We start from the raw sequence: 9,783 nt of genomic DNA on the forward strand, positions 1-9,783 counted from the left end.
TTGATTTCTGTCTCTGAGTACTGAAGAAAGAAATTCAAAACATAGTTTAATTTTGATTCATACCCTATTACCCCTAAAGCCCTTTTGAAATTATATTTAGGGCAAATTTAGGATAAAATTACTAGAACAATTATTGACATATGAGCATTATGCTGGACTTTGGAGATAAAGACAAAAAAGACACAATCCCTGTGATTGTGAGCTCAGAGCCTGGCCGGCAAGAGACACCTGTAATAGCCATCTTAATATGTGTAAGTTAATATTTCATTGTGGTTTTGATTTGCTTTTTCCCAATGATTAGTGAAATTGAGCAACTTTTCATATGCCTGTTGGCCATTATCAAAAAACAAAACATAACAAGCGTTGGCAAGAATGTGGACCAATGGAAACCCTGTACATTGTTGGTGGGAGTGCCAAATGGTGCAGCCACTATGGAAAACAGTACAGAGTTTCCTTAAAAACTTAAAAATTGAACTATTATATTCAGCAATCCACTTCTGGGTATGTATCCAAAAGAAATGAAATCAGGATCTTTAAAAGATATCTGCACACCCATATTCATTGCAGCATTATTCACAATTATTCCAAGATATGGAAACAACCTAAATGTCCATCAAAAGTGAATAAATGGGCTGGGGATGGTGGTTCACACCTGTAATCCTAGCACTTTGGGAGGCCGAGGCGGGCAGATCACTTGAGGTCAGGAGTTCGAAACCAGCCTAGCCAACATGGTAAAACTCGGTCTCTACTAAAAATACAAAAAAAAAAAAAAAAAAAATTAGCTGGGCATGGTGGTGGGTGCCTGTAATCCCAGCTACTCGGGAGGCTGAGGCAGGAGAATCACTTGAACCCAGGAGGCAAAGGTTGCAGTGAAGTGAGATCGCGCCACTGCATTCCAGCCTGGGCGACAGAGCAAGACTCTGTCTCAAAAAAACAAAACAAAACAAAACAAAAAACAAGAATGAATCAATGAATGAAGAAAATGTGTTATATACATACAATGGAGTATTATTCAGCCTCAGTAAAGAAGGAAATCTTGGCATATGTGACAAGGTGGATGAATCTGGAGGACATCATGTTAAGTGACATAGCCAGGCACAGAATGACAAATACTGCATGACTCCACTTATATGAGGCATCTGAAATAAACTCACAGAGACAGAGGGTAGAATAGTTGTTGCCAGGAGCTGTGGGAAGAGGGAAATGGAGAGTTGTTCAATGGGTATAAAGTTTCAATTACACTAGATGGAAAAAGGACTAGAGATCTGCTGTATAGCATTGTACCTATGGTCAACGAAAATGTATTACCTACTTAAAAATTTTTTAAGAATGCAGATTTCATGTTAAGCATGTTAAGTGTTCTCACCACAAAAAGGGAGATGGGGAGATGGGGTAGTAGGAAATGTTTGGAGGTGATAGATATGTTTATTGCCTTGAGAGTGATGATGGTGTTATGATTGTATGTGTATCTCCAAACTCATTAAATTATATACATTAAATATGTCCAGTTTTTCAATATATCAGTTATAGCCCAATGAAGCTGTGCTTTTTAATTTTTATTTATTTATTTATTCTTTGTGAGACAGAGTTTCACTCTGTCACCCAGGCTGGAGTGCAGTGGCGCGATCTTGGCTCACTGCAAGGTCCACATCCTGGGTTCACGCCATTCTCCTGCCTCAGCCTCCCAAGTAGCTGGGACTACAGGTGCGCACCACCATACCCAGCTAATTTTTTTGTATTTTTAGTAGAGACGGGGTTTCACCGTGTTAGCCAGGATGGTCTTGATCTCCCGACCTCGTGATCTGCCCGCCTCGGCCTCCCAAAGTGCTGGGATTACAGGCGTGAGCCACCATGCCCAGCTGCTGTGTACTTTTTTTTGTATTTTTTTATATATATATTTTAAAACAATGATAATGCATGTTAACAAGATCATGTAATGCAAAATAATAGATTTGGTAATTATTTCCCTTGTACCACCACTGCACTGGGAGGCAGAAATGGAATGTGTGGGGGAGGATGTAGTTGGGGAAAGTTTCCCAGAGAAGATGTTCAGGCAGAGACTTTAAGGGTGCGCCCAGAATGCAAGCTTTAGAATGAGTTTGTCCAACCCTCAGCCCATGGGCCACATGCAGCCCAGGATGACTTTGAGTGTGGCTCAATACAAATTTGTAAACTTTCTTAAAACATTATGGGATTTTTTTTTGCAATTTTTTTTTTTTGAGATAGAGTTTTGCTCTTTTTGCCCAGGCTGGATGCAATGGCGCCATCTCGGCTCACTGCAACCTCCATCACCTGGGTTCAAGTGATTCTCCTGTCTCAGCCTCCCATGTAGCTTGGATTACAGGCGCTTGCCACTACGCCTAGCTAATTTTTTGTATTTTTAGTAGAGACAGGGTTTCACCATGTTGGCCAGGATGGTCTTGATCTCTTGACCTCGTGATCCACCTGCCTTGGCCTCCCAAAGTGCTGGGATTACAGGCGTGAGCCACTGCGCCCAGCCATTTTTTTAAAGCTCATCAGCTATCATTAGTGTTAGTGTATTTTACGTGTGGCCTAAGACGATTCTTCCAATGTGGCCCAGGTAAGACAAAGGATTGAACACTCTGCTTCAGGAGTACAAGCACGTTGCCCATTATTGGGTACTCCTGCTTTAGGGGCACTAGTCTAGGCCATGGGGAATAAAGCAGTGACTACCTGTTTGAAGGGGTAAGTGCATACAACAGAAGCATCATCTGTAGAGAAAGAACAGATGATTTATTAAGTTGTTCTGGTTAATTTGGCTCACCATATAGAAAAAATACAATTATGTCCCTACCTCAAATCATATAAAAATACACTTCACATGAATCAAATACTTAACAGCAAAAAGCAACCATTAAATTGAGTCTTACATCTTTGTCTAATAATTTTTAAGACTTTGAGATAGGGAAAGAGTTCTTAAGACAAAAAGATAAATCATCAAGGGAAGGATTGATAGATTCATTATACCAAAATTTAAAATGTTTACAAAAGTTAGACAAAGTCAAAAGGCAATTAAACAACCTAATATGTATGAGCAAAGGCTGTAAACAAGTAATTCATACACACACACAAAGCTGGAATGTCTTAACTTACCCACTCCTGTAAGTTAAGAAAATTAATAACAATTAAGTACAATTAAGAAAATTAATAGGCCAGGAGCAGTGGCTCACGCCTGTAATCCCAACACTTTGGGAGGCTGAGGAGGGTGGAACATGAGTTCAGGAGATCAAGACCAGCCTGGCCAAGATGGTGAAACCCTGTCTCTAATAAAAATACAAAAATTAGCCAGGAACGGCAGCATGCGCCTGTCATCCCAGCTACTCGGGAGGCTGAGGCAGGAGAATTGCTTGAACCCTGGAGGTGGAGGCTGCAGTGAGCTGAGATCATGCCACTCCAGCCTGGGCAACAGAGCGAGACTCCGTCTCGAGAAAAAAAAAAAAAAAAGAAAAGAAAAAGAAAAAAATGAATAAACAACTAGCAAAAATAATCAAAAACATAAGGAAAAGGACACATTACTAACAAAAAAGAGAAAACAATCGATACTACAGACATTGAAGGGATATTAAAGAACTATCAGAAATGCTTTTATTCCAGTGGAGTTGAAATAGATAACTTTACAGATGAAAATCAATACAAGAAGAAATAGAAAATCTGAATGGCCCTTCATTGTTAAAAGAAATGAGAAGCTTTCCCAAGAAAAAGTCTCTAGACCCAAATGAATCCTATCAAACATTTTTAAAAACTAATATCGAGTCAGGTGAGAAGCAAGCCGAGCTGGTGTAGACACTTCTCCCAGAGGGGCCTCAAGAGAGAACAGTTAGCTATGGCTCCCTGATTAGAAAGGATCACCCAGTCCTGTAAGTTAAGACATCCGGCTTTGCTATTGTGTGTCTATTACAGCTGGTCGGTGATGGAATTTACAGGGGATGCCCATAGCCATTGTCATGGAGCTATCATTAAAGACAAATGACATGGAGCCTAATGGAGCAGAGTGGGAGATGAGGTCTGGCTTCCCTGGTCCCTAACCCCTCAGCACTAGACAACGGACCCATACAGAGGGAGATTTCAACCTGAATGCCGAAAGAGAGGCCTGAAGCGTGAGTAACCCCCATGAGAATGGCAAAGGGCTTCCTGGCTACCTATTTGTGAGGGTTAATACTGAGTGTCAACTTGATTGGATTGAAGAATACAAAGTATTGATCCTGGCTGTGCCTGTGAGGATGTGGCCAAAGGAGATTAATATTTGAGTCAGTGGGCTGGGGAAGGCAGACCCACCCTTAATTTGGGTGGGCACCATCTAATCGGCTGCCGGCGTGGCTAGAATATAAACAGGCAGAAAATTATGAAGAGAGAGACTGACCTAGCCTCCCAGCTTACATCTTTCTCCCATGCTGGATGCTTCCTGCCCTCAAACATTGGACTCCAAGTTCTTCAGTTTTGGAATTCGGACTGGCTCCCCTTGCTCCTCAGCCTGCAGATGGCCTATTGTAGGACCTTGTGATGATGTGAGTTAATAAACTCCCCTTTATATATATATATTCCATTAGCTCTATCCCTCTAGAGAACTGGAACTAATACAGATTTTGGTACCAGCAGTCCATTAGATGAAAGTAAAATGGGCAAACGAACCCTAGAACATTCCTCAGTGCTTATTGGGAGGCCTGGCAAGGGATGATCACCCAGAAGACTCCCCAGCATTTCCAGACTTCATGCGGATCTGATAGCTACTTCTACGATAGCAGTCAGAGAAACGTTAATTAAAATAGCAACTACATAGCACTTTCACCCATCACACTGGGTGAAACTTAACATTCAGATAATGTCAAAAGCTGATGAGGATGTACAAAATAAAATTTTCATCTACTAGTTGGAAAATCAATCAGTATAGCATTTTGGAAAGCAATTTAGCATTATTTAGTAAAATACAAAATGTATGCACCCACTGTAATAAGACTTCCAATTAAAACATAGCTAAATAAGAGGTCAAACACGGTGACTTACACCTGTAATCCCAGCACTTTGGGAGGCCAAGGCAGGCAGATCACTTGAGGTTAGGAGTTCAAGACCAGCCTGACCAATATGGTGACATCCTATCTCTACTAAAAACACAATTACCTGCACCTCCTGGGTTCAAGCAATTCTCATGCCTCAGCCTCCTGAGTAGCTGGGACTACTGGCGTGAGCCATCACACCCAGCTAAGTTTAAGGGTAAATAGTGACTCCAATCTCCAAGCCTTTCCAAGTTTTCATAATGGGAATCAGCTTGTTTCTTATTAAGCTTCCTCCTATTTCTTATTTACTATTTTAGCTTCCTTTATTTTGTTAACTCAGTTATCATTTGTCCATTTGACTTCCCTCACCCAAAATTTTGTTGACATCTGTCTTCTTCTTCTTCCATGTCTTCTTTCATTTCCTTTATCCTACGTTCTTTTTTTTTTTTTTTTTTTTTTTTTTAGACGGAGTTTTGATCTTGGTGCCCAGGCTGGAGTGCAATGGCACGATCTCGGCTCACCCGGGTTCAAGCGATTCTTCTGCCTCAGTGTTCTTATCTTTTCAATTCCTTTATTGATTTTGCCACTGCACTCCAGCCTGGGCAACAGAGTGAGACTCTGTCTCAACAACAACAATAAATATATAGCTAAATAAGGACATAACTTTGATCCCTGTAGAAACTCAGTTATAATCAGGAAGTTCAATAAGAACCAAGCTGATTCCCATTATGAAAACTTTGAAAGGCGTGGAAATTGAAGTCACTATTTACCCTTATAAACTGGTAAAGGGACTGGGGTGAAAAGAAGAGTTATTCATCAACAGGCATTGTAAGAATCCATTAAAATCAACACATCCCTCACCCAGGAACCAGAGGTTTACTTAGCCAGGATACCATCCTTCCCCAACCCTGGCAGCCATCAAGACAATGCATCTCCCGGAAATATTTTGAATTAGGCACATAAGATACAGTTGAAAGTGGGAAATGGGTGCTGTGTTGAAAAATACAGTTGAAGTGAAAGTCTCATTGCCAAAGTTTAGAACCACAACCCCTTTTAAACATTTGATTCCAAGGAGGAACTGATAGAATTATAACCCTAAAACAAGAGAACAGAGCAGTTCTGCTACAAATGCTGATCCTTCCTAAAGGACATCAAAGAACATACTCCTTCATAAAAGGGCAGATTCCCACTCTATCATGCTGCAGTGGAGCTCACCCATGCCCATACAAGTTTCTATTCATGTGTTTGTGCCTCATTCTTAAATGTGAACTCTGAGAAGCTTGAAGGAAAGCTTCTAATGGGAAAGACATGTTTTTTTGTTTGTTTTTTGTTTTTGAGATGGAGTCTTGCTCTGTTGCCCAGGCTGGAGTGCAGTGGCGCCATCTTGGCTCACTGCAACCTCCGCCTCCTGGGTTCAAGCAATTCTCCTGCTTCAGCCTCCAAAGTAGCTGGGATTACAGCCACCTGCTACCACACCCGACTAATTTTTGTATTTTTAGTAGAGTCAGGGTTTCACCATGTTGGCCAGGCTAGTCTCGAACTACTGACCTCAGGTGATTCACCTGCCTCAGCCTCCCAAAGTGCTGGGATTACGGGTGTGAGCCACTGTGCCCGGCCAAGACATGTTTTAAAATGCTACAAACCAGAAAAAAAAAAAAAGGAAAACTCAAGGGAGAGAGATAATATGTGATGCTGGAGGAAAAAAAAAAAAAAAAAAAAAAACCTACCAGAAGAAATATAGTTAATTTCATGGAGATATAAGCCATTGAAACCACACAATATGAATGGAATGCTATTTAAATAAATACATCTTCAGAAGCAAAAACTGAGAGCACTGAAGGGGAAAACTAAGTATATTTGGAAATTTTAACACACAACTCACAGGAACTGATAAAGTAAGCAAATAAAAATGAATAAGGATATGTAGGAAATTTTAACATCACTATCAACCAACTAGACTTAATTGTCGTCATTTACAGACTAGTTCACAGAACAACACAAAACAAATATAGATACACATTCTTTTCCTAGTCCATATAGAACATTTAAGAAGAGCCATCTCCTGGGGCCTAAAACATATTGCAATAAATTTTAAGGAACTGAAAAAATATAAAACAAAAGACAACACAACAGATACTACAGACATTGAAGGGATATTAAAGAAATATCAGAAGCACTTTTATTCCAGTGAAGTTGACAAAGATAACTTTACAGATATGGGTCAATACAAGAGGAAATAGAAAATCTGAATGGCCCTTCATCTTTAAGAGAAATGAGAAGCTTTTTTCACACAAAAAAAGCTCTGGACCAAAATGAATGCTATCAGACATTTTTGGAAAATAATATCAAGTCAGGTGAGAAGCAAGCAGGGGTGGTGTGACGGCTTCTCCCAGAGAGGCCTCAAGAGAAGGGTTAGCTATGCCATCCTTGATTAAAAAGGTGACCAGCACTGCGAAAGCCCCCAAGGTCCTTGGGCTGTATGGCCAAGGTGTGTTAGTCGACAGGATCATTTACATTTCAGGACAGCTAGTCATGGACTCTTCAAGTGCACAGCTTGTGGCAGGAGAGGTAGCCAAAGAAGTTAAACAAGCTTTTACAAAGATGGGTGAAGTTCTGAAGACTGCAGGTTGTGACTTCACTGATGTGGTAAACAATTTTGCTGGCTGACATACATGACTTCAGTACCGTCAGTGTAATTTACAAACAGTACTTCAAGACTAATTCTCCAGCTAGAGCTGCTTACCAGGTTGCTACTTTGGCCAAAGGAGTCTGAATTGAAATGGAAACAGTAGCTGTCCAAGGACCTCTCACAACAGCATGACTGTAAGTGGGCTCAGTGTTGTTTCATCTGGAACGTTTAACGTCTTAATTTTTTACAACTAATGTAACATCTTAATTAACATCTTCATTTTTACAATTGATGAAAGTGTAAGGTTTGAGTAAAACGCCTGAAGTTATTATGGAGATACTATATAACAGGGACAGTTCAACATAAACTAGAGATTAGATCAAGAATCCAGTTACTGATATTATTAATGTACACCTCTATTACTGAATGTAGGAAGCAGATAATCATTACATAGTTATTCAAATAAATGTAAAGACAAATAAGCATTAAAGAAAGTTATTATTCCTGATACATAATCAAAAGCATACCTACTTCAAACTAATTTAATGATGTGAAATACGTAGTTCTCATGTCAAATATATGATTCTGCTTTTACTTGAATAAAATTAAAGTATTTAATGGCAATGGTCAAAGAGAGGAAAACAGACCAAAATTTCATATAGACAATTTTTTTTTGACAGAGTCTCGCTTTGTCACACAGGCTGGAGCGCAGTGGCATGATCTCAGCTCACTGCAACCTCTGCCTCCTGGGTTCAAGTGATTCTTCTGCCTCAGCCTCCCAAGTAGCTGGGATTACAGGCATGTGCCAGCACGCCTGGCTAATTTTTGTGTTTTTAGTAGAGACAGGGTTTCACCACGTTGGCCAGGCTGGTGTTGAACTCCTGACCGGAAGTGATCCGCCTGCTTTGGCCTCCCAAAGTGCTGGGATTACAGGTGTGTGAAGGGTGGTTTGTTTAAATAAACATTTCTAGTACAGCTGCTTATCAAATGGGAGCAGTAGCGGGGAGGTAGAGCTTTCCTTTTAACTATATAAAAATAATGTCTGTGACAATTAAATGTTTAAATATAAAAATGTAACAAAAACAAGGTAGAAGATCTAGGACAACGTTTATCTGCCTCTGGCATTGGTGGCAGTGGTGTGCGTGTTGGGAGGACTTCTTAAGCAAGACAGGAAACTCAAAAAAATGAAAGGAAATAAAGAAACATTTGACTATGCAAATATTTACAATTTGACAGGCAGCAGTACATAAAGTCAGAAGACAAAGAACGGGCTGCAAAAAATTTTGGAAGCACATATGTCCGATAAAGGATTCCTACATATTATATATAAATAATTCCCATAAATTGATAATGTAAGGACAAATAACCCAGTTGAAAAATCGTCAAAGGATAAAAATAGTCATTTTACAGAAGAGGAAATCCTGATGCTCACAGACCCATGAAATAAGCTCAACTCCATAGTCATCAGGGAAATGCCAAGTTTAACAGTGGGTTAACATGTTTTTCCCTTAACACATGGCAAAGCGTTCAAAAGACTTGTTGAACCCAGTGACAGTTGGGGAATGATGGGAGGGCAAGACAGTAGGTTCTATCATGTTTTCAAAACAATGAACACTAAAATTACTGCAACTTTGTGAAAATTAATCTGGCAAACTCTGTTGAAATAAAAAAATATATATCCTTTTGTTTACCAAGTCTAGTTCTAGAAATTTATCCTTTAGAATTAAATCCTATAGAATTAAAAGCATATTTACTGAAGTAGGGAGTATATTGGTAAAGTGTGTTTATTGAAGCATCGTTTGCCAAGTGACAAGACAAAAAAATAAAAAAAATTGTTAACAAACCAATGGTTAAATTAACTTGAATACACCTATGCTGTGAAATATTATGCAACTGTTTAAAAAAAATGCTTTGGGGGCCGGGCATGGTGGCTCACACCTGTGATCTCAGCATTTTGGGAGGCCAAGGTGGGCAGATCATCTGAGGTCAGGAGTTCGAGACCAGCCTGGCCAACATGCAGAAACCCCGTCTCTACTAAAAATACAAAATTAGCTGGACATGGTGGTGCATGCCTGTAACCCCAGCTACTCAGGAGGCTGAGGCAGGAGAATCACTTGAACCCCGGAGAAGGAGGTTGCGGTG

At 40.0% G+C, this 9,783-nt stretch overlaps 1 pseudogene; it reads left to right on the forward strand.

The window, feature by feature from the left end:
- Window positions 1–7,353: 7,353 nt before the first annotated feature.
- On the forward strand, window positions 7,354–7,833 carry LOC126955528 (2-iminobutanoate/2-iminopropanoate deaminase-like; annotated as a pseudogene).
- The last annotated feature ends 1,950 nt before the right edge of the window (window positions 7,834–9,783 follow it).

Source organism: Macaca thibetana, chromosome 5 (genome assembly GCF_024542745.1).
Source record: "Macaca thibetana thibetana isolate TM-01 chromosome 5, ASM2454274v1, whole genome shotgun sequence".
Classification (NCBI taxonomy): Eukaryota; Metazoa; Chordata; class Mammalia; order Primates; family Cercopithecidae; genus Macaca; species Macaca thibetana.